The sequence below is a fragment of the Abrus precatorius genome, unplaced genomic scaffold, assembly GCF_003935025.1.
Source record: "Abrus precatorius isolate BTA unplaced genomic scaffold, Abrus_2018 Scaffold2, whole genome shotgun sequence".
NCBI lineage: Eukaryota > Viridiplantae > Streptophyta > Magnoliopsida > Fabales > Fabaceae > Abrus > Abrus precatorius.
Window position 1 is genome coordinate 18,280,420 of NW_020874362.1, and position 26,572 is coordinate 18,306,991.

The window sequence follows — 26,572 nt, forward strand, 5'->3', positions numbered from 1 at the left end:
ATTTGATCCAGACATGGACCAAACTCTAAGGAGGTTGAGAAGTGAAGCAAGAATTAAACAGATTCAAAGAGAGGAACACGAAAGTTCTACATCTCCACCTCAACCCAGTCAAATTCCAAGACAAATAAAGATGGTAGAGCCACACAGACTGAGAACATTAGGGGACTATGCAGTTCCTAATTTACAAGGGTTCAGCTCTTCTATTCTCAGACCTACAATCCAAGCCAACCATTTTGAGATAAAACCTGTACCCTTGAATTTGGTACAACAGGACCAATTTGCAAGAAACCATTCAGATGATCCAAATTTGCACATCTATAATTTCTTGCAACTTTGTGACACAATTAGAATTAATGGGGTAAGTGAGGATGCAATTAGACTCAGATTATTCCTATTTTCATTGAGGGATAAAGCCAAGTGCTAGCTTCAAGCTCAGCCACAAGGTAGCATATCAACATGGGCTTATTTGGTGAACATGTTCCTAATCAAGTATTTTCCCCCTTCTAAAGCTACAAAAATCAGAGGCGAAATCAAATCATTTGTTCAGCAAGATGGAGAACCATTGTATGAGGCATGGGAAAGATACAAGGAGTTATTGAGAAAGTGTCCTCATCACTGCATACCTGAATGGATGCAACTTGAAACATTCTATAATGGAATGACTGCAGCAACTAAAACCATGATAGATGCAGCAGGTGGATGGTCATTGAGTTCAAAAACCTTGAAAGAAGCACAACAAAATATAGAGATGATGGCTTCTTCAATGTATCAAAATGTGAATGAAAGACAAGTTTCAAGGAGAGGAGGCTATGATGTAAAATCTATAGAAGCATTATTTGCTCAAAATCAACTGCAAAACCAACAATTTTCTGAACAACTTGCTGTATTGACTCAACAAATAAGTAACATGCAGACTGGTGGTATTCAAAATTCACATTTGAGTTGTGATTTCTGTGGGGTAACCATGTGAATGGAGCTTGTGATCCCACAGTTGGAGAACAAACTAATCAAGTCAACTATATGGGCAATTATCAAAGGCCACAACAACCATATCCACCTGGTTTCCAGCTTAATAATAATAGAGGACAATAATTTTCAAAGTGGAATATACATAATTCTAATGCAAGAGGGAATGCAGGTTCTGCACCCTTCCCAAGTGCAGCTCTTCAAGTTCAGCAACAATATTTTCAAGGGAATTCTTCTGCGCAATTCCAGAAAAATCAAGGGTACTCAAATTCAAGACCCTTGAGTGAGAAAATGAATGGAATAGAAGAAACACTCCTGCAGTTTATGAAGGTGACAGAAACAAATTTCAAAAATCAAGAAAGTTCTATAAAGAAGTTAAAAACACAAATAGGACAGTTGGCTAAGCAACTTACTAATAGAGATAAAGGAAGGTTCCCTAGTAGCACAATAGTGAATCTAAGGGAGCAATGCCAAGCCATAACCACTAGAAGTGGAGCAGTGGTTTCCAGCCCAAGAAAGAAAAATAAAGTCACCAATTCGAATGAGAAAAGTGAGCTGAAACAAGAAGATTTTGAAAGTGAGAAATACATTATGCTCAAGAGGGGAGAAGAAGAAGAAAACTGCAGTAACAAGCAGGAAAAGAGGGGCAAGAAGCAGAGATTTGAGTAGGCCTACAAACCTATTAATGAAGAGCAATTTAAGAGGCTACCATTTCCAAAGAGAGTACAAGATCCTAGACAAGAAAAGCAGTTTGAAAGGTTCATTGATGTGTTCAAGAAGCTCCAAATTAATATACCATTTGTAGAGGCATTAGAACAAATGCCCTCTTATGCAAAATTTATGAAAGAGCTCTTGTCTAAAAAGAGGAAGCTGGATATGGAAAAATTGGTACCACTCACTGAGGAGTGCAGTGCTATTTTACAGCAAAAACTGCCTCAAAAATTAAAGGATCCAGGGTCATTCAGCATACATTTTTAATGTATTTGAGGCCATTAAACATTCAAGTGATGATATGAGCTGCATGAAGATTGATGTAATAAATGCTATGATACCACATTCCTTGGAGAAAAATGATGAAAGTGCAGTCCTGGAAAGCACAATAGCTGCAGCAAAATGTAGTATTCATGAAGAGCAAGATGAGGAAGTGAAAGATTGCATTCTGCAATTAGATTCCCTTCCCTGTATGAACAAGGAAATAAACCAACTCAAGGAAGAACTACATCAAGAAGAAGAGAAGAAAGATGAGCCAAAGGTGGAGCTCAAGCAATTACCCTCTCATTTGAGTTATGTGTTTCTTGAAGAGGGCCATAACAAACCTGTAATAATAAACAACAATTTGAGGAAAAACCAAGAAGAAAAGCTCTTGAGGGTGTTAAGAGAGCACAAATCTGCACTAGGATGGCAGATTTCAGATCTGAAAGGTATAGATCCCTCTTTCTGCATGTATAAAATTTTACTTGAGGAGAATTGCAAGCCTGTTGTCCAACGTCAAAGAAAACTTAATCTAACTATGACAAGAGGTGATGAAACTACTAGATGCAGGAGTCATTTATCCTATTTTGGATAGTTCATGGGTCAGTCCGGTTCATGTGGTGCCTAAGAAAGGAGGTATAACTGTTGTTCCAAATGAAAGAAATGAACTAATACCTACTAGGACAGTAACCGGATGGTGAATATGCATAGATTATAAGAAGTTGAATGATGCATCAAGGAAAGATCATTTTCCTCTTCCATTTGCTGACCAAATGCTGGAGAGATTGGCTGGGTTTGACTACTATTGTTTTCTAGATGGATATTCTGGTTACAACCAGATTGCAGTTGACCCAAGAAACCAAGAAAAGACAGCATTCACTTGTCCCTTTGGAGTTTTTGCATACAGAAGGATGCCATTTGGGTTGTGCAATGCTCCAACTACATTCCAAAGGTGTATGTTGTCCATTTTTCTGATATGATTGAAAGAATTATAGAGGTTTTTATGGATGACTTTTCTGTATTTGGTAATTCTTTTGATCAGTGTCTAGCTAATCTATCTCTTGTTTTGCAGCGTTATCAAGACTCAAACCTTGTGCTTAATTGGGAAAAGTGCCATTTTATGGTAAAGGAAGGGATAGTCTTAAGACATAAGATTTCAGCAAGGGGAATGAAAGTGGATCATGCAAAAGTAGAAGTAATTGAGAAGCTGCCTCCACCTGTAAATGTTAAAGGAATAAGAAGCTTTTTGGGACATGTTGGATTCTATCGCAGGTTCATTAAAGACTTTTCTCAAATTGCAAAGCTGATGAGGACATGACCATGAGCAAGGGCAAGGATCCTCTTGAAGGACTTAGAGGACCTATGACAAGGGCTAGAGCAAGGAGAGCAAAAGAAGCTCTTCAACAAGTGTTGTCCATATTAATTGAATACAAGCCCAAGTTTCAAGGAGAAAAGACCAAGGTTGTGAATTGCATCATGGCCCAAATGGAGGAGAACTAAGGCGCCACTTTGCTTCAGTTTTTAAGTTTTTAGTTTGTTTTAAATAATGGCCCAATCCTTTGTAAAGTTGGCTGACCAAATTATGTTTTGTGGTTAATCAACTAATGGGCTTTGGTTTGGTTTTATTTCAAGTTGTAATAAGGGCCCAATTGGCAACTTAGGCATCAGCCTTTGGAAGACCAAGAGGCGCATAGCTAGTGGCTGTTGGGTGACTTTTTGGTTGCCACAATTTCAGTTACAATCAGCCATCAAGTAGTTTCATTTTCTGTTACGGAACCTTTGTAATTCTGATGGTAAAGCTTCTATATAAGCTGAACCATTCTTATCAATAAGACAAGTTAAGTTTGATTCAGAAATATTAGAGATTATCTCTTTTATCTTAGTGAGAGTGATTCTCCTAAGTTCTTGAGTGATTCAAGAACACCTTGGCTGTATCAAAGGGCTTTCACATCCCTTTGTGTGTTGCCTTCCTTGGAAAGAGTGATTCTTTCCTTCCCCCATTCAATTCTTCACCAAAGTTCCAAAAAAAAACTCAAATCTGCCCAGAATTATTTCGTTATAATAACTCTCGTTCTACTCAGCCAAATTGAGTGATTCTTGAGCCTAAATTGCATTTTAGAACGAGAACTTTCACCTCGTTTTGGAATCACCTCAATTGGAGTTCTATAACTCGAGATACCGTCATTTCTAAAATTCTGTCCAGCCACCACCAAACCAGCGTTTTTGCTTCCTTTTTCACTCATTTTTAACACCATGGACCAACACCTAATTTGCCCAGAAATTCATCACTAAATTTTCAAATTTTTCTACAAGGTTCTAACCCTAAAGATCCTAAGTCAGCCCTTGTGCAAATGGGGTTCATATCATTTGGTATCAGAGCTCCGGTTTAAGGGTTTGAACGTCAAATTGGTAACATCCTTCCTTCATTCTTTTTTTTCCCAATTGATTACCTTATTGTTCATATTATTTGTGATTGTACTGAATCATTGCAAAAGTTAGGCCCTAGTGAAAATTCAAAAAAAAAAATCGTATAAAATTGGTTCCTCTTGAGTGAGGAACATTTAACATCAAGCTAGTGATGTTAAAAGAGCACTTTGTGAGAGGCAACTTACATTTCTAACCCATTTTAATCTTTTTTGTAGTGTTTTAGCATTCTGCATTTTCATGTTTACAACTTCTGCAAATTAATTCTGTTATCTGAGGTGCATTTGGGAACTTGAATTGAGATTCAATGCTTAGAGTGTGTATTTGAAGGTTTAGAATGTGACAATTGAGTTAATTGAAGTTTGAAAGGTAATTGACTAATGAAAGGAGTTACTATGTTGCAGGGAAGGAGCTACACAGAGAGTGAAATTTCGAGGTTGCCCTCTGGAGTAATTACTTTTAATGATAAAAGTGATCACGCAAAGGCATCAAGGTAATATACTCCTCTGGAACAATCACTCTCACTGATGAGAGTGATTACGCAGAGACAGATGGGAAAACTAACTCTCTGGAAAACTTCCTTTTACTGGTAAAAGTAACTACGCACAGGTGAATAGACTTTAATCTTTTTGCGTTACTCCTTTTATTCAAAAAAGTTGTCATGTGGCTGTGCATTATCACTTTGCCTAGCAATAGTGATAACGCACCCTCACCCAGAAAACTCAACTCTCTGGAACGCTCACTTTGATTAAAAATAGTGATAACGCTGGGACCATTTAATGATGCAACGTTCACTTTTGATTTTAAAAGTGGTCACATGCCAAGCGTAGCTATAAATACTCCCTAAAGTAAACACGCATACACCTTTGCACCAAAAAATTCTCCTTTTCTCTGAGCATTCTCTGCGATTTCACTACTTGTGTGCGTCGACCAACAATAGTAAGTACATTCCCACAAATTTCTGCATCGTCTTGCTAGGTATGCTACGCTCCTCTCTCTGAAACAGTGGATTAGATTTATTTTTTTTTGTGTTAATGTTTTGGGGAAAATGTAAATTTAGGGTAATGGGACATTGTTCTAAGTTATTTGATTCAAAAATAGAGAGGATAACACTCAAAAATAAGTTTTCCATGTCAGGTATGAGTTTTTTGTTAGAAAATTTGAATCTGCATTGTGCTATTTCTCTTGTTAAATTTCTGCAGAAGTGGAGTGACCTAGAAAGACTTCAGTGGAAAAGTGCAAAATAAAAATTGTTGAATAAGAATGTGTGAAATTAATTGATGAAAGATTCTTTAGATCACTACGTTATTATGAAATTTTCTAATAGAAAACACATGCTGAAATTTCTAGATAGGGATATAACCAAATTTGGGGTAATGGGGCAGTGTTCTGAAGTTATTTGGGTTAGCAATAGAGAGAATAATATGTTGAATAGGATTCTTTGTCATGTATGCTATTTTTTATGGGTAATTAAACTTGCATTGCACACTATATGTACCATATTTTTGCAAAATCTTAGTTAACCTAAATAGAATTGTGTGAATTGTTTGAAAATTTGTTAAGCCCTGTAAACCTTCTTTTGCGTGTACTTGATACTCTCTGAAAGTATGCACTCTGAATATATTAGGGATATCATTTGAAATATCTTTAACTGTGGTTACTCAATATTGTGTATTTGTGCTTTGCATCTGCATATTAAAATACCTAACGCTTCTGCATATTAAAATACCTAACAACAAATTGCATGATAACCTGTTCAAATTATAGCTGCAAGTTGTACTTTTACCTCTAAGCATTGCCAAAATATTAAAATGTCCAATTGGTTATTCATTGCAACAATTGAAAATGGCCAAAACCTCTTTGAATGCACCAGTTGGCTCCTCCAGGAAGACTCTGGCTGGATCTTCCAGCAACACTCCAAAGAGGAGATCCAACAGGAACATCCAGAAACACGAACAGATGGTGCCTCAGCTTCATCTCTAATTGAATTGTGTGATACAAAATTCAGAAGTATTGCTCACAAAAACTTCTTCAAGGCTAATATTCTGAGGAGGAAGATTGTCCCTGACAGAGCATTTAAAATTGCTGGGGACAATTACCTAGAATACAAGGAGAAGATCTAGAAAATGGGATGGGAATTCTTCTGTTCTGCAGCTGGCCTGGGATGGAGGGAAATAACCCAGGAATTTTATGCCAATGCTATAAGGTTCAAGGGAGACTAGCTCCCTAGGTTTAGCACAATGGTAAAGGGTATGAGGATAGATTTCTCACCTGCCAATATCAACAGGGTGCTAGACATCAATGCTGAAAGACACCCTGCACAGTTGGACTTCAGCTCATTCAAGAAGAGCCCTAATATTGATTATGTGTAGATTTTGGAGAAAATTGGCAGGCCAGGTACAACTTGAAAGTTGAACCAGGCCAAGAAGCCAAAATGTATAATTACCAAGAACTTGATGCCTTTTGCCAAGGTGTGGAGCATGTTCATCTTGAACTCTTTCATGCCAGTAAAGCACAGCTCAACCTTGGCAATGAAGAGGGCTGAGCTGCTATTTGGCATAGTCACGGATATGTACATTGATGTGGGGGAGATCATAAGTGAATGCATCCTCAACATTTTGAAGACAAAGAGGGATTCATTAGCCTTTCCATCAATCATCACACTACTCTGTGAAGATGCAAGGGTAGAATTTGGAGAATATCAAGAAAAGATTAGATCCGCCCCTCCCATCTCTGCATCCATGGTGAAGGAAATTTATGCCACAACTTCCTGCACCTCTGCAGCTCCCATCCCTTCCCAATACAAAAAGGAGAAACCAATGCTGATGAAGGATGCATTGAAGCTGATGGCTGAGAAACAAAACTAGGTAGCTAAAAGACAAACTGAGCTGCACAACAGTCTCAAGGTTGGAACCATGCTGCTGGAGTGTGTACTGCTCAACATTGGTCAAAAACTGGGAATGACCAAAGAGGAGATGTACTACACACTTGATCTGGCAAAAAATGCCTAATGCCTTCTCTCCTTTGTGTTTAAGGATTTACCCATCTATAAAACACACATTCCACAGACAGTAGAGGAAGAAGTGGTAGAAGAAAAGGTGGTGGAGGAAGAAGATGAAGAAGAGGAGGAAGATGAAGATGAAGAAGAACCCTCAAATGATGAGGATGTAGCAGATGAGTAGCTTAGGAATTTGTTTTCTGTCATTAGGAATTTTGTAAATTTTTGTAATTAAGTTTTAAACTTTTTGGGGTTGTAATTACAATTTGGTACATTTTGGTTTAATTTTCATATCTCTGTTTTGAATATTTGTTAGTTTTCTAGTTAATTGTCTTTTTACTTACTAATTGATAAATTTTTGGTGTTTTGTGCAGAAAATGTCACAATCACACATCACTCACACACAATGGATGCTCACACTTGCACAAGTTGCCATGAAAAGGGGGGTTTCATTCTCTACCTCTTGTTCATGTGTTAGCTTCACATTACACTGAATTGTTTATGAAAAACACCAAAATACTAGAATAGATAGTAAACTACTGGTTGTGAATCAAACAAAGCCTAATTGATAATTCTGTGAAATATGTTTAAATTTTCTTTTTAAGTTATTTTTCCCATTCTCAAATATGAGTTCACACTTGTATTTTCAAAATGAGGCAGTCTTGCCATTAGGTGCATATAATTCTGAAAAGTGAATTGTGAGTTCACTGATTAACATGTCACTTACAAATCCCTAGTGAGACTTAAGTGTTACTTTTACAACTGCTGTTGCACTGAAAGTAAACTGACTAGCAAGTGTACTAGTGTTGTTATAGCAAGTTATAAAAAAATCTTAGAAGCAAATTGAGTTCCAAGTATCGTCCTTAGGGAATAAAGTTATCAATTACCACTTCACAAGATCACAATTAGTTGAGCTTTACAAATTTCAGATGGATTTGGTATAAATGTATCAAAAACAAAATTAGAAAGTAAAATAGAACAGTTAGTACAAAAGTATATAGTAAACAAATGTAGAAAAAGTAGTTAGGAAATTGTTTCACCAAAACTTCAACATTGAATCAATAAAGTTCTGAACTTTCAAGCATTTAGATGGAATGACAATCAGTTTCACATTATATTAATCAAAGGACAATCCCTTGCCTCAATGAATCTAGCATTTAATCAAATCACTCTAATCCCTTAGATTTAATCCAATCAAATGCTGCATTAAGTTTGAGAAACCAAAAGACTGCAAGATTAAGATATCTTATCCCTAAGAAACCAATAATAACCTTGGCAATTAATTCAGATCTGAGAAACAAATTCAATTCCCATTGATAAGAGTTCCTCTATAATTAGTTGATCAAATTTTCATTCAATCACTACTTTAACAGCAGAATCAATCACTCAATCCAATCCAAAACTCAAAGTTCAGATCCAAAATCAATTCAATATTTCCATTTCAGATTCACAGTTTCTAACCACAAAGAGTTTAAGCAAACATTACAAAAAGAGAAGAGAAGAGAAGAGAAGAAGAGAAGGAACAAAGAAGAAACATCTTCAAGCCAATATCCAATCTGATCCCTCAAGAAATGAAGCTTAGTGTTCGTCCTCAATCTCCCTCTCTAACTCTCTCAACAACAAAAACAAATGGAAAATAAAAAATGAACAAAAACTCCCTAAATTCCTGAGCTAACTGCCTTTTATAGAATTCCCGCTCTACTGGTGTGATCACTTTTTCCAGCAATAGTAATCACGCAGAAGCTAATTCTTCATTTTCACTTGCGCGTGTTCACTTTTGCTGGTGATAGTAGCCACGTTCACTTCAAAGTGTTCACTTTTGTTGAAAATAGTAGCCACGCAGAAGCTTCCCTTACTAATGTCATGCGCGTGTTCACTTCTGCTAGAAATAGTGAACACGCAGAAGCTACTTTCTTGCGCATGTTCACTTTTGTGGATAATAATGAACACGCGTAGCTAGTCTTCTTGGAGGACTCTCTGGAACGCTCACTTTTTCCAGAAAAAGTGATTATGCAGAAGCTCTTCTTCATTTTATGGTTCTGGAGTGATTACTTTCACCAGTGAAAGTGATCACTGAGAGGCTGTTCTTCAATTATCAACTTCTTTCCTCCAATTTTTGCTACTTTTCTTCTATTTTTCCTTTGATCATCCAATCCTCATGAACTTAGCTCAAAATTCCCTACAAAAGCATACTTGAAATGTCACTTTTTACATAGAAAATCAATGAATTTTAAAATAACTATGTTTAAAAGTGACATGCAACATTTTATTATTTTTTTAAGGGTTTTCTACTATTTCTAGCATGTTTTCTTTATTAATTGCACTAAAAACTATTGTAAAATATTAGTAAAATATGGATTCATCATTAAGCTACATGCTTCTTTTTCATGCATGATTAATCATATTTTGTTGTACCCTCTAGAACATGCCTGGTTTCTTAGTTGAATATGCAATTTACAGTTTTCACATATATGATGGAGGCCATGTTATATTATGCCTAGTAAGCCTAAATGCCTTCCTTTACGATTAAATGTCTTAGTTCACCCCTTTGAGCTTAATATCCCTTTTCTTGAAATTACCTCATTATAAGCCTTGCCGAAAAACCAATTTTACAATTCAAATGAAAAGAGGCATAGTGAATTTAATCAAGAATGAGTTTTAAAACTAAGTTTGGGGTGACATCCACATTTTAAATGATTGAGGACTAGCAATGTTCTAAGTTTGGGGTGGGGAATAGCAAGCTATCTAAGTTTTAAGTTCACAAAGACAGAAAGAAATAGCAAAAAGCTGCAGAAAAATGAAAAATATGCAGCAAAGATGGTGAAAATAGAAAAATGTGAATTCAAAAGAAGAATATGCAGCAAAGTGCTGCAGAAAAAGGAATGAAAAGGAAGTAGTGAAGGGAAGCAAGAAAGAAAGAAGAAAAACTGGAATCTTGCTGCACGAAGAATCTGTGTGCTGCATAATTGAGAGAATTAATGAGAGATAATGTAGACCCACAGTAGTTTTAAAGTCATTCACTCAAAATGTCTCTGATATTTTGAAAATGCATAAATTGTTTTCCATATTATTCAATACCTACCTTGACCTTAGCCCTGTTATAACCTGAAAAAGTCCTCTGGATGTGTGATTACCTATATTAAGCAGAGAAGATTGAGAATATGGGCAAGCATATGGTAGAGTGTAGTGAAATTGATGATTTAGAGAGAAAACAGTACCTAAACATTGTTGAGTGATGAGAGAATCACTTCCAAGTGAGCTGTGATCATGTTTATTAATTGTACTCACATAAACTTTGCTGATATATATGAACTTAGATAGTAAATTCTTGCCCAGAATGAATGAATACAGTGTGACTATCATGATGTGTAATTGGATGAACTACTTGATTGAAAATTTGTAGAATAACAGAATTAGAAATTGGAAAATTCTAAGATAAGAAGTTGTGAATTGATTTTGAAAAATGGAAGAAGTACCTTTGGTTTAATTTGATTTGCTTAAGGACAAGCAAAAATTCAAGTTTGGGGTAGTGATGAATCCATATCTTGATTAATATTTTAGGGTAATTCTAACCCATTTGATAAGAAAAAAAGTTAGAAAAAGAAGAAAAACTTAGAGAAAGATAATGATTGAAGGTTTTGTTTTAATATGTAGTTATTTTAGCATTTGCAGAATTTCTGCTTAGATCTTAAGAAATTAATCTTGTTTTTGTAGGAATAATCTGAGCAAAAGTCGTGGAAATGGAGGTTCAATGGAAAAGAAGAGGAAGAATAGCAATTCTGGACTCCAAAACACAAGTACAATGGAATGCAGGCTAGGCGCGATCACTATTGACAGTGAAAGTGATCACTCCAAAGCAAAAAAGAGAAGTGAAGTCTGGGCGTAACCACTTTTATCAGTAAAAGTGAGCGTTCCAGAGAAGGCAAAATTTCATAATACCCTGCATTAACACTTTTATCAATGAAAGTGGATGTTCCAGAGAGTCCTCAACTTGGCAAGTTGTGTGTGGCCACCTTTACTCATAAAAGTGAACACGCACAACAACTCGACCTCTTGCATTGCAACTCTTAGCAGCGAAAGTGATAGTTCTAGAATTCCAGAATCACACGAGCCTCTGCGTAGCCACTATTATGAAGAAAAGTGACAACGCACAAAATCGGGAATTTCTCTAAATACCAGAACGCTCAGATTTTCAGGGTCTTTTGCTCATTTTCTGTTTTTAACTTCATTCCTTCGTGGAGAAAGAGTCAGAGAGAGGATTGGGGACGAACATCAAGCTCCAAGAAGAGGAATCTGATCGGGGATTGTTGAAGATGATGCTTCTGCGTTCTTCTCCTTCTTTCTCTTTCTCTGTTACAATGTTTGCTTAATTCTTTGTAGTTAGGAGTTTATGGACCTTGAATTGATGTATTGATTCGCTTCTTGTTTCTGAAATTTGAGTTCTTGGATTAATTGAGTTGTTAATTCTGTTGTCGTTGCAATCTTTGAATGGAAATTCGTATCAAAGAGGAACATTTGCCAATGGAAGTTGGATTTGCTTCTTTGATATGAATTAGCAACCAGAATTAGGTATTTCTTAGGGATAAGGGAACCTAATCTTCCAATCCTACAGTTCTAAGCCTTAATGCAACTTAAAATTGAACTTCACCTAAGGGATTAGGGTGGTTTAGTTACTCGTTAGGGTCAACGATTTAAAGGATTAAACTTTGACTATTAATAAGAGAAACTGATTGTCAATTAACCAATTGCTTGAATATTCAGTGGCATAATTGAATTGATATTGACATTCTTGTGAAATAAATTCCTAACTATCATTCATCCATTCCTAATCTCAACATCAAATTTTGTACTTTATTTTCAGCAAGTTCTTTACCTTTTAATTGTTCTTGTTTCTTGATTTCTAAATGTTACAACTCTTGCAAATTCTTATAGCTCAACTAGTTATTGTTTTGTGAATTGATAATTGATTTCCTAATTCCCTGTGAAGACGATACTTTGATCTTAAAAATTACTCATTACTTGCTGCAATTCCTAGTGCACTTGCTAGTGTTTAGAATTGTAACAACAATAATGCTGATGAAACTTCATTGTTAAAGGAAACAGTAGTTGCAGGGAATCATTCTGCTGCTGTAAAAAAAAGAACGCTTGAGAGAATATGTGCAGCAGCTGGACAACTTGCCAATTGTTCCTTTTTTAGAAAATCCAGCAAAGAAAGAATTAAAAAATGAAATGAAGGAAGAGAAGACTGAGAAACTAGAGTTGAAACAGTTACCTTCTCACTTGATATAGTCTTTCTTAGACCAAGAACATGAAAATCCAGTGATTATTAGCAATTGGTTGGCATATTTCAGATTTAAAGGGGATCAATCCATCTTTTTGCAAGCATAGAATTCTGTTTGAGGAGCATTTTAAACTGGTAGTACAGCCACAAAAAAGATTAAATCCAACCATGAAAGAAGTAGTGAGAAAAGAAGTAATGAAGCTGCTAGATGCAAGGATTATTTACCCAATTTCAGACAGCCAATGGGTTAGTCCAGTCCAAGTTGTCCCTAAAAAGAAAGGATGACCGTTGTGCCGATTGAAAAGAATGAATTAATTTCTGCTGGGACTATCATGGGCTAGCACATGTGTATCGACTATAGAAAATTAAATGATGCAACTAGAAAAAATCACTTTCCATTGTCATTTGTTGATCAAATGTTAGAAAGACTAGCTGGACATGCATTTTATTGTTTTCTTGATGGATATTCCAACTACAATCAAATAGCGGTGGACCCTATGGATAAAGAGAAAACTACATTTACATGTCCATTTGGAGTTTTTGCATATAGAAGAATGTCATTTGAATTGTGCAACGCTCCCGCTACTTTTCAAAGGTGTATATGCTGTCCATTTTTTTTGATTTAGTAGAGAAAGTTATTAAGTGTTTATGGATGATTTCTCTATTTTTGACAATTCTTTTGATGATTGTTTAGCTAATTTGTCTACTATTTTGCAAAGATGTCAAGATACTAACCTTGTTTTGAATTGGAAAAGTGTCATTTCATGGTCCAAGAGGGAATTTTCCTTGGCCATGGAATTTCAGAAAAAGGAATGGAGGTGGATCAACAAAAATAGAAGTTATTAGTGAACAAACTCCACCAAGAAATAGAATTGGAGGGACTTCCAGCAACTTGATATACTCTACAAGCCTCTTTTCCTCCTTTTCATCATCTTGATATTTCACTGTAGCAAGAACTTCTCTCATCATAGAATCTTCATTTTGTTTTTCCATCTTATTGATTCTTCCTTCTGGTGTAGTACAGTTACTATCCTCTAAATTTTCTTTTCTTAAAAGAGTGAATTTCCCTCTTTGCAAGTTGTCTTGTGCTTCTTCTTTAGCATTCTTTGTAGCTATCTTCTTCTCCTTATCTTTTAGATTAGAAACCTCTGCTGCACTTCTTATTATGACAGCATGGCATTGCTCCCTTGGATTCACGATAGTATTGCTAGAGAATTGATAACCACGTCGCAATGGTATCAAACAAACTAGATTTTCTTAAAAAATTTGCAATAGAAGGAGTAAACCTAGGTCATCTCACAAGGACATAAGATACATTCTGTTTTTGGTTCCATTTTCATATTAGCTTAGGGATGGATTGTTTTGAATTAAATTGTAAACAACAGAAAAGAAAAGAACAAAGAATAATTCTAACAAAACGAAATATGAAGTTCAACCAAATCAAGATCTCAATCACTACAACACAATTCTCATTGTTACATGAATACAATTCCAACGAATTTCCAATCAACACTAATTCAATATGACATTAATAACCCAAAATCTAAATCTAGATTACGAATTCCATCAAAACAAGAATTGCGATCGCAAATCCAATGCTCTAACAAAATTCAGAAAAATTGATTTATTGAATTAGGTGAATTCATTTATTTCAAATTTGAAATTCTCATTCTCTGTTTAGAATGCAAACGAAAATTCAATATCATGAAAAATGTAATTATCCTAATCAGAAAAGAGGAGGAAGAGCGAGAATTCAATAGAACCTAACCCGAAACTCAAATGCAATGTAGTTCTTGAAACCTTGAACTGATTGATGGATTAGCCTTGCTTCATGATCATGCTTGCTTCGGCCAAAACCAGAAAAATACGAAAAGTTGGAAGGTAGAGAGACGAAAATAAAGGAAAGAATTTAAAATAAAGACTTTGAATTCTGAAAAATAATGAGCGGGAAAAGAAAAATAAGGATTCGTACATGGAGTCATAACCTCTATTTAAAGACAACATAATTGGGCTTAATTAAGATCCAACTTCCTAATGAGGTTCCTAAACACCTAACTAAGTAAAATCAACAATACAATCAAATTCTGAAAATTTCAGTGCAGGGCCACAACATTGTGACGCAATTTTAGACCTGAATATGCTCGAACTGGGCTTTTCTCCCAAAAAAGAAGTTGTAGATCTCTGTCTTATCTTTCCAGGGACACCAATTTTGTTCAATTCAGAGTAGTGTAGCTCTAGATATGGTCTTTATAAGAAACTGTGTCAAAATAAGAAATTATGGCAGGAATTAAGAAAGATTTATATTTAAATCCTAAATTACTTATTAACACAAATCTAAACTAACACATCAAAATAATGCATTAATGAAGCTCAATTAAACCAAAATCATGGAGAGAAAGATGTACTTAAATATGACTATCAAGAATCTATCCTTATCCTTATGTCCCAACTGCTGTGAAATTTGTTCTATTTGAATCTCCAACTTCTTCATAAATTCCTCTTCATTTTTGAGGTTGGACTGTGTAACTTTCATAAATTGTAGCAGTGTTTCCTCCATTTCATTCATTCTCTCAAACAAAGATTTTGAAAATTATAACTCTCTTGGAGGTTGAGATGAAGAAGCTTGACAATATGACTGTGGAGGTTGAAAATAGGCATAGGACAATGGTGCTGCTGCAATATCACTTTTTGTTGCAGGACTTTGTTGATTCCATTGATAATGTGGTTGACTCTTATTTGTTTGATATTGAAAATCAAAATGGAATGGAGGTTGAGACCTCTGAAAATCACTAAAGTAATTAATATATTCTTGAGGTTCTAGTGTAAGTACATCACATGCTCTATTCATATGATTTCCTTCAAAAAAATCACATATCAAGTAGAGTGTTTTTCTAGCTCCAGCATGAAAAGTAGTAATTTGTTAAGTCAAGGTTGCAAGTTGTTCAGAAAGTAATTGATTTTTCATTTGATTTTGGTTTATCAAAGTCTCAAATGCCTTTGCTTCAAACTCTCCCTTACTTGCAACATACTTCCCACTGAAATTTTGATACATGCTGGTTGCCATCATGACAATTAATTGTTGAGCTTCCTCTATAGTTTTAGTATTCAATGAACCTCCAGCTACTGCATCTATCATGGTTCTTGTGTCAATATTCATCCCATTGTAGAAAATTTGGATTTGCATCTAATCTGGAATATAATGATAAGGACATCTTCTCAGCAAATCCTTATATCTTTCCCATGCATCATAAAGATATTCGCCATCTTGTTGAACAAAAGAGGTGATTTCACTTCACAACTTGACAGATTTTGATGGTGGAAAGTACTTAGTTAGAAATTTGTTCATAAGTCAATCCAAGTAGTGATGCTTCTTTATGGTTGAGCTTGAAGCCAATATTTAGCCTTGTCCCTAAGAGAAAAGGGAAATAATCTCAAGCGGATAGCATCTTCACTTACACCATTGATACGAATGGTGTCACACAGCTACAGAAAATTTTAGAGATGCATATTAGGATCATCTAAAACATTTCCAGAGAACTGATCTTGCTGTATCAATTTCACCAATGCAGGTTTGATCTCAAAATTATTGGCTTCAATTGTTGGTCTAACAATACTTGAATTATAATCCTACATAGTTGGAATGACATAATCTCCCAAGGTCCTTGTCCTGTTGTTTTCAGCCATATTGTTCTCCTTTGCTAGTGTTTGGTTCACACTTGCTTCTTCAAAAGTAGATGTTATGTTCTACACTTTCTTTTGCAACTTCCTTGCCTTTGCTTCACTCTTCAATTGCTTAAGAGCCTTGTTTGTATCTAGATCAAGCAATAGAGTAGCTTTATTTCTGGCTTTACCTTTTATACAAAAAGAAAGTAAACAAAATATAAATGAAGTTAGAGAATTAGAGAGAAGTAAAAATGAATTATGCAGAAAATTATTGTAAAACACTGTAGAAAAGTAAAACTAAATGCAGAAACAACAGTGCATTATACAGAGAAATTAGATAATTATGCAGAAAAATGGAAAATAGAATAATGCAGTCAATAGAAAATGATGCAAAAATTATGCAGAAAAATACAAATAAAACATGCAAAAAACATAGAAATTTTATGCAGAATGAAAATTACAATTATGCAGAAGAATGAAAAACAAAATTATGCAAAAGAATACCAAAAAAAAATTATGCAGAAAACACCAAAATCAATGCAGAATTTATGCAGAAAATAATAAAATGTAGAAACTAAATTGAATTATGCAAAAAAATTAAACAACCATGCAGAAAAATGCAGAATGAGATTATGCAGAAAACAACAGAAAATAATGCAGAAAAAAAATTATGCAGAAAAATTGGACAATATGTATAAAATTTTGGAACAAAACAACAAAAAGAAATGCTCAATCTAGCTATCTCTCTGCTACTAATGATATAGAAAGTAAATAATCCGGCAACAATGCCAAAAACTTGTCACAAAGCTAAGAGAACACTAACTAGCAAGTGTACTAGGTAGTTGTAGCAAGTAATAAAATTTGAAATTCAGTTTGAGTCCCAAGTATCGTCCTCAGGGATTAGTTCTATCAATTACCACTTCACAAGTCAATAACTAGTTGAGCCAAACGAATATTGGAAATGTTTTGAGCATTTGCAAACAAAAACAATAAATTGTAGAAATAAAAAAATCACAACAAAACAGAGTGACGAATTTTAGTAATGAAATGATATGTGAATGGATTTAGGATTGATTTCACCTCTTCATCAATTGCAAAACTGAAGTAGATCTGAACTCTAAGTTCCTTAATTGATTGATGATCAATTTCACTAGATTAATCAAAGTTCAATTCTTTGACTCATTGATCCTAATATTCAATTAACTACCCTAATTCCTTAAGTGTAAATCAATCAAACATTGCATTAGGCATTAGAAATTATGAGATCACAAGATCACGAATTCTTATCTCTAAGATATCAATAACCTTGACATTCAATTCAAATTTGAGAAATTAACTCAACTTCCATTGATGAAAGTCCTCTAGGTTCAATTCAATTGAATAGCAAATTCAAGAATTATATTAAGGAAAGAATTAAACGTTCAATACAATCAAGATCTTAAAATCCAAATCCACAATCAATTTACAATATCAAAATCAGATCCATCAATCCATAAGAAAAAAGAAATCAAAACATGTTCAAAGAAGAAAAAGAGAAAGAAAGAGTATAAGAAGAGGAGCTGCAGAATTTCTTCATAAATCCAATCCCCAGCCTAATTCCTTAAGGTCCAGAGCATGGAAGTCGCCCCCAATCTCCCTCTCTAACTCTCCTAAGGTGTGAAAATGAAAAAATAAGAAAAGATCCCAAGTTTCTGAGCTTTTCTGCAATTTATAGAATTCTCGCCTTTCGCGCGTTATCACTCTTCTGCATTAAAGTAACCACGCAGAGGCTCATACGCATCTTGCTACGCTAGGGAGCTCTCTAGAACACTCACTTTCGCCAGCGATAGTGATCACGCACACTGGAATACTCACTCTTGCCAGCAATAGTGATTACGCATACTAGAACGTTCACTCTTGCCAGCGATAGTGATCACGCACACTTTGCTATGTTGAGGAACTTTCTGGAACGCTTACTTTCGCCAGCAAAAGTGACAACGCGCATTTGTACTCTTCTGAGAAACTCTCTGGAACGCTCACTTTTCACCAACAATAGTGATCACGCCCAGATTTCCCTTCGTTTCCAAGCTCTGGAACAATCACTTTCATCAGCGAAAGTGATAACACCCAACACATCTTCATCAATTCTTGTTCCTTGTCTCCAAATTTGCTACTTTTCTTCTATCTTTCTCTCTTAATCCTCCAACCTTATGGTCTCAACTCAGACTTTCCTGCAAAATAGGTTCTAATCAGTACTTTTTGCATAGAAAATTCACAAAATCTAAACGATTAAACTATTTAGAAATGAATTGAACATTCTATTATTTTTATGAGTTTTCCAGCTTTTTCCATCATATTTTTCATATCAAATGTATTAAAAACTAAGGTAAAATACTAGTAAAATCTTCATTTATCACCACCCCAAACTTAGATTTTTGCTTGTCCTCAAGCAAACCAAAACATACAAAGGGAGATTCAATGCATCATCAAAAGAACAATGAAAATCTTTTTACATGGACTTTATTTTCAATTTGTACAGAATTCTTCATTCCACATCATTCTTTCCAATTATCCCTTTAACAAATCATTCATGCATTCAGTCACAATGAAAGTCACACTCAACAAATCTTTTTATGCAGAATCTTACAAATTTGAGCTAATAACAGCAAAGCTACATGTGAAACATCAATGAAAGATATCACTACCACTCACAAGGAAGTGTTTCCCTCTCACTCATAAGTGTTTAAGGTGAGTGTTTACCCTCAATATCATCAATTTTACCTCACCCTACCATATGCTTACCCATATTCTCAATCTCTTCTGCTTAATACAATCAATCACACATCAAGAGGACCTTTTCAGGTTATAATAGGGTTAAGGTTAAGGTAAGTATTGAACAAAATGGGAAACAATACATGCAAATCCAAAAGAAAAGAGACATTTTGAGTGAATGAACTTAAAACTAGCATGGAACTACATTATTTTTCAATAATTCCCTCAATTATGCAACAAACAAATTCATTCATGCAGCAGAATTCCAAATTTTCTTTTCTTGCTTTTATTCACTATTTTCTTTTCATTCATACAATAGAAGTTTTGGCGACTAGATACGAGTTATGCACGTGTTTCTAAGCTGCTAAGCAAAAAGGGATCAAGGCGAGACCAAAACTGGAACTTGGGCCCAAAGGCACCATGCAGCGTCAGGAGGGGATTGAGCGGTGGGAACCCTTCATTTGAGTCCTAGGAGTTTCAGCAGCTGAAGACAAGTATTGCACGTTTTACTTAGCCGCTAAGCAAAAGAGGACCAAAGCGAGACCAAAATCAAAACTTGGCCTCAAAGGCCCCGGGAAGCACCAAGAGGGGAGAGAGCGGTGGGGAACCCTTCATCTGAGTCCTAGGAGTCACTTCCATGGAGTTTCAACGACCGAAGATGAGTTTTGCATGCATACCTATTGAACGAGGAGAAAACTGGAACTTAGGCCCAAAGGCGCTAGCAATCGCCAAGAGAAGAGAGCACAGTGGGGAACCGTTCCTATGAGTCCTAGGAGTTACTTCCAATGAGTTTCAGTAGCTAGAAAGGAATATTGAATGCGTTATTTAGTCACTAAGCAAAAAAGGACCAAAGCGAGACCAAAATCGAAACTTGGGCCCAAAGGCGCCAGGAAGCGCCATGTGTCAGGCTAGTGATTTATTATTGAGTAATCTATAATATTTTATACTTGTTCAATGTTAATTGAAGGATTATTTGGTACTGCAATAGATTTAGATGGAGTTTGAAATTATTAAAAAAAAGAAAAAAGAAAAAGAAGTGAACAATACCGTATGAACAGTGCCGAATGAACAGTAAAACCTCGTACAAATCGCGTATGAACAGTACAAATCGTGTATGAACAGTAAAAACTGTGTATGTACAGTGACTGCTGACGTCATCAGTGACATCATCATGACGTCATAGCTGACGTCACATACGCGTACAGTGCGTGTACAATACGCGTGCACAGTATTTTCTGGCATGAATAGTGCCATGAACAGTGTTTCCGTCGTGAACAGTAAGGCGGTGAACAGTAAATTTCAAAAATTTTCTATAGAAAGAGGGCTTCACACAAAATTTTCATTTCTTCATTCCTCTTTAAGCTTCTCAAAGGTTCTAAGGCCGTATACTACCATTTTCTTCTATAATAAATCCTCCTAAACTTAGATTTCTCGCCAGATCTGAGATTCTACATCTATTCTAAAGGATTTGAAGTAAGTTTCTTTAAGTTTGATGCTAGATTTACCGTTTGTTTCTCTTCTTCTTCTCTTTCTCATAGAAGTTCATGGTGTTCTTAGGAGAAACTCCGTTCTAAAGCCAAATCTTTGGTGAATCTTACTATAAAACAAGTAATATTCGGTAGATCTAGTGTGAATCATCGTTCTGAGGTAAGGGGAGTTTACTTTAACCTATGAACTACGTTTTGAACGGTTTAATATGCTATTTCAAGATGTTTTGATATGATTTTGTTAGATCTATTGAAGAAAAGCTATTTTCTAAGCTGTAACTGTTGTTAATTGATTTAAAATGCTGAGATTTTGGCTGATCTATTATAAACTTGCCTTAGCTGAGCTGTTACAATAATTTTGGCGGTGTGCATCATGCTGAAAAATATGTTTTGCATCATTATAGAGTCTAGTTACATGTTTAGGTAGGTAGACGTGTAACGACAAGTTCATGCTGAGCTGTTGTGCTGTGCTGTGCTGTCTGGATCCAGATACCAGAATGGGTCACTCCCGGACCGGCTCGGTTCCTTCTGGATTACTTAGGCTGTGAAACTGGTTGGAAACTGTTTTCATGCTGTGCATTAGATAGGCTGGAAATGCTTGGGGCTATTGCTATGAGAAATATTTTGCTCTACATATATGATTTTAATTTATTTTTGTAAGCTCACCCTTGCATTTCTTTCTATGTCGTTGTGTGCGTGTGTACTGCGATGATCGTACGGTGGTACGTGAGCAGATGTAGCAGGTGCTGCATCTACTTCACAGGCTGAGGGGCCAGTGGAGAAATGTTAGAAGCTGAAGTCGAGTAATATTGCATCTAAATCTTTTTTTTTCTTATATTTTGAGACCTCATGTAGAGGGAGCTACGTAGTATAAATTTGGGTATTTTGAATATTATGAATTAAATGTAATATTATGTTGTTTTATTAGATATTTGTTGTAAGAAACTTTGTTTTATTTTAATTGAGAAGAGAATTTTATACTTATATTCTCTATTATTTATTTATCTTAAGTATGTGATGTACAAACAATGTTCTCGGTTCCTTACAAAAAGGGGTCGTGACACCATAAGGGGAGAAAGAGGTGGGGAAGCTTTCTTTTCTGTCCAGGGAGTCACATCCAAGGTCTTTCAGCGGCCCGAGGCAAGTTTTGCATGCGTTCCTTAGCCGCTAAGAAAAATGGGACTAAAGCAAGTTTAAAACTAGAACTTGGGATCAAAGGCGCTACGAAGCGCCATAATGGGAGAGAGCAGTCGAGAACCGTTCCTCTAAGTCCTAGGAGTCACGTCCAAGGATTTTCAGCGGCCCGAGTTGAGTTATGAACGCGTTCCTTAGTCGCTAAGCAAAGCAAACCAAAGCAACACCAAAACCAAAACTTGGACCCACAAGCGCCAGAGGGGAGAGAGTTGTGGGGAACCCTTCCTTTGGGTCCTATGAGTCACTTTCAATGAGTTTCAATGGCCAGAGACGAGTTTTGCACTTTCAATAAGCTAAAGGGGACCAGGGCAAGACTAAAATTGGAACTTAGGCCCAAAGGCGCCAAGAAGGGCCAAGAGGGAAGAGAGCTGAGGGGAACCATTCCTTTAAGTCCTAGGAGTCACTTCAAAGGACGTTCAGCGACTAGAGACGAGTTTTGCACGCGTTCCTTAGCCACTAAGCAAAAAGGGACCAAAGAGAGACGAAAACTGCAACTTTGCCCCACAGATGCTAGGAAGCGCCAGAAGGGGAGAGAGCTGAGGGGAACCGTTGCTTTAAGTCCTACGAGTAACTTCCAAGGATTTTTAGCGGCCCAAGTCAAGTTTGTAACGCTTTCCTTAGTCGATAAACAAAGGGGACTAAAGTGAGACCAAAACTGAAACTAGGGTCCAAGGGCGCCAGGAAGCAGTAGGAAGGGAGCGAGCAATGGGAAACATTCCTTTAAGTCCTAGGAGTCACTTCCTAGGAGCTTCTGCAGCAGCAGACGAGTTTTGCACGCATTTCTTAGCTATTAATCAAAAGGGGACCAAAGCGAGACCAAAACTATAACTTGGGACGAAAGTTGCCAGGAAGCGCTAGGAGGAGAGAAAGCAGTGGGGAACCTTTCCTTTGAGTCCTGAGATGAGTATTGCAGGTGTTACTTAGTCGCTAAGCAAAAGAGGATCAAAGCGAGACCAAAATTGAAACTTGGGCCCAAAGGCACCAGGAGGGGAGAAAGTGGTGGGGAACCCTTCCTTTGAGTCCTATGAGTCACTTCCATGGAGTTTCAACGATAGGAGACGATTCTGCATGCGTACCTATGCCACTAAGCAAAAAAGTACCAAAGCGAGACAAAAACTTGAACTTGGGCCCAAAGGCTGCTTCTCCAAGAATTTGAGCTAGAGATCAAAGACAAGAAAGGGAAAGAAAATGGTGTTGCTGACCACCTATCCAGATTACCATTGGAGAGTTTAACCACTGAATCATTGGAAATAAATGAAGAATTTCCAGATGAAAAGCTGTTTGCAGTGGAAAACATACCTTGGTTTGCTGACATTGCAAATTTTAAAGCCACTCAATTCATTCCAAAGAGGTTTACTTGGCAGCAAAAGAAGAAGTTCTTACATGATAGCAAATTCTATGTGTGGGAAGACCCTACCTGTTCAAAATTGGAGTAGATGGGTTACTTAGAAGGTGCATTCCACTAAGTGAGCAAGCTGAGATACTATGGCATTGTCACAATTCAGAATATGGAGGCCACCATGCAAGTTCAAGGATTGCTGTAAAAGTTTTGCAAGCAGGTTTCTTTTGGCCTACACTCTTCAAAGATGCCAAGAAGTATATGGAAAACTGTGATAAATGTCAAAGAACTGGAAATATCTCAAGAAGACATAAGCTGCCATTAACCAACATCCTAGAAGTGGAACTATTTGATGTATGGGGGATTGATTTCATGGGACCATTTCCCTCATAATTCTCACACGAATACATTCTATTTGCAGTGGATTATGTGTCTAAATGGGTAGAAGCAATTCCCACCAGATCAAATGATGCAAAGGCAGTAATTTTTTTTATAAGAAAGAACATTTTTTCAAGATTTGGTGTGCCTAGAGTGCTGATAAGTGATGGAGGTACTCACTTCTGCAACAAGTATCTTGAAGTTGTATTAATGAAATATGGTGTGAAGTATAAAGTTGCTACTCCATACCATCCACAAACAAGTGGACAAGTGGAGGTTTCAAATAGAGAAATCAAGCAAATTCTAGAGAAAGTAATGAACAGCTCAAGGAAGGATTGGTCAAAGAGGCTTGATGATTCATTGTGGGCATATAGAACTGCTTTTAAAACTCCAATTGGTATGTCTCTATATCAGTTAGTATTTGGAAAGGCTTGGCACCTACCTCTAGAGTTGGAACATAGAGCATATTGGACTACCAAATGGCTTAACTTTGATCTGTCAAGTGCTGGAAGGAAGAGAGTTCTGCAGCTGCATGAATTGAAGGAATTCAGACAGCAAGCTTATGAGAATGCAAAGTTGTACAAAGAAAGAACCAAGAGAATCCATGACAAGTTCATTCTGCAAAAAGATTTCAGACCTGGCCAGCAAGTGCTGCTATTCAATTCAAGATTAAAATTGTTTCTAGGGAAACTGAAATCTAGATGGTCTGGACCATTTTTAATTAAGGAGACTTCTCCCTTTGGAGCAATCCTTATAGAAGATCAGAAAACAGGGAGAGAATTCAAGGTCAATGGCCAAAGATTGAAGATCTATCATGCAGAGGAGTTTGCAAGGAATATATCATGCTTGAAGTTGGTTCCTCTTGAGTGAGGAACAACTAATGTCAAGCTAGTGACATTAAAGAAGCGCTTTGTGAGAGGCAACTTACATTTCTAACTCATTTTAAACCTTTTGTATTGTTTTAGGAGTTTGCATTTCATATTTTGTAGTTTCTGCAATTTGTAATTCTGCATATTCATTTTTTTTTAACTTCCTGCAAGTTCTGCTGCTTCTGATTTTCTGAGGTGCATCTGGATGCTTAAATTGAGAATTGATGAGGTGAATGTGAATCAAAGGGTTAAAATTTTGCATAATCAGATCTTCTAATTTTCTATTCTTCTGCTATGTGATTTTGCTGCATATCTTTGTTGAGATGAAATTGATATGTGAATTGAAATCGAAAATGTCTAATGTGTATCTGCAGAATTAGAAATCTGTATAATCATGTTTTACAATTTTATCCAAGTTCTGCATATATGTTGCTACAACTATCTTTCTGAATTGAATCTGATAAATAGTCAGAGATTTGGAATTGAGATTCAATATTAAAGTGTGTATTTGATGGATTAGAATGCGAGAAGTGAGTTCATTGAGAGTTTCAAAGTAATTGGTTAATGAAAGGAGTCACTTTGTTGCAGAAAAGAAGCTACGCAGAGAATGCATTTTGAGGATTTCTGCTAGAACAATCACTTTTACTGATAAAAGTGATCACACAGAGCCAGATGGGAAAATGAGCTCTCTGCAACGCTTCTTTTTTCTGTCAGAAGTGGTTACGCACAGGTGAGTAGATTTTCAATATTTCTGCATTACTCCTTTTATTGAAAAAAGTTATCACTTTGCTGAGCGTTATCACTTTTCTTAGCAATAGTGATAACGCGCGCTTCACTTTGAAAAATCTACTCTCTGGAACATTCACTCTTATGAATAATAGTGATTACGCTGGGACCAATTAATTTTACAATGTTCATTTTTGTTTAAAAAATTGTCACGTGCCCAGCGTAATCATATATAATCCCTAACCTGAGCACGCGCACACACTTTTCACGCTTAAAACTTCATCTCTTTCTAAGTTTTCTCTGCAAATCTCACTCTCTGTGTGCGTCGACCTAGAATCCACAAGCATTTCTCATTCAATACTACATCTTCCTGCAAGGTACACTTACTCTCATCCCTCTGTAACTGTAGTTAGGGTTTTCTGTGTTTGAAGTTTTGGAAAAATGTGGAATGGGGTACTGAGGCATTGAAGGAACAATACACTGAAGAAGTCTTCCCTGTCATTTATTGAGCATTTGAATCTGCATTGTACATATTTGAATAAAATTTCTACAGAAATTGGGATGACCTAAAAAGACTTCAGTGAAATTGTTTGACCTAAAACTGTTGAATGAGATTAACTGCAACCATACACTGCATGTTATATAATCGAATGTTTGAAAAATACAAGGACAATCAATTCTGCATTACTTTGATAAAATAACTTTTTGCTGAAAATGATTGGGTTGCAAATTATGTTTGAAAATTGGTTGAAACTTGAAAATATTGCTCTGCGCTACCCTAATTCTTTATGACAGTGAACACATCCTGAACTTCCAAATTATGAGTATCAAAATTCCTCTGAATGTGATGGATTAATGTTGTGCATCTATACTGTTGCATCTGTATAATACATGTTCTGATAGCAGACTTGAATTCATGTTCTGAGGTTAGTTGGTTCAAAATAGAATGGATAATACTCTAAATAGGTGTTCTCTGTCATGTATGTTAAATTGGTGGGATATTTAAAATCACATTACACTATATAAACCAAATTTCTGCAGAGTCTGAATTGATTGCAACAGAATTTTCTGAAACTGTGGGATTGGAAATTAGAATACATGACTGTGCTAAATTTGAGTTAGACATTAAATTGGGAAAATCTAAAGTGCAGAATTGAGTGCAAAATGAATACAAACCTGTAAATTTGATAATAAACTGCTAACAATACAGAATTGTTTTGAAAATTTGGTCAAGGCCTGTAATAATCTTTCTGCGTTACCCTGATATTTTATAAGAGTGTTCATTCTGAAATCCTATTGTTAGATTTTACATGTTTTGACTAAGTTGTGCAATTGGGTGTTGGTATTTGAATGTTGAATGATATTATGAGCAGATTGCATGATGTGAAGTTTTAGAAAAATAAAATTTCTGTAAACTGGTTGATTGAACTTTCTGCAGTATAGAATTATTCTATTGTTCTAAAATTTTAAACTGACAATTACTTCTTCCTTGCAGAAAAATGCAAAATGGTTAGGACTTCATTC

The 26,572-nt window shown here is 35.9% G+C and overlaps 2 non-coding genes across 2 annotated transcripts; one reads left to right on the top strand and one right to left on the bottom strand.

Moving 5' to 3' along the window:
• Nucleotides 1-514: 514 nt before the first annotated feature.
• On the bottom strand, nucleotides 515-621 carry LOC113860283. Its single transcript, XR_003503738.1, has one exon. It is a non-coding gene; the product is annotated as a small nucleolar RNA R71 (small nucleolar RNA).
• A 15,214-nt stretch (nucleotides 622-15,835) lies between these two features.
• On the top strand, nucleotides 15,836-15,942 carry LOC113860307. The gene has a single exon (XR_003503761.1). It is a non-coding gene; the product is annotated as a small nucleolar RNA R71 (small nucleolar RNA).
• Nucleotides 15,943-26,572: the final 10,630 nt, after the last annotated feature.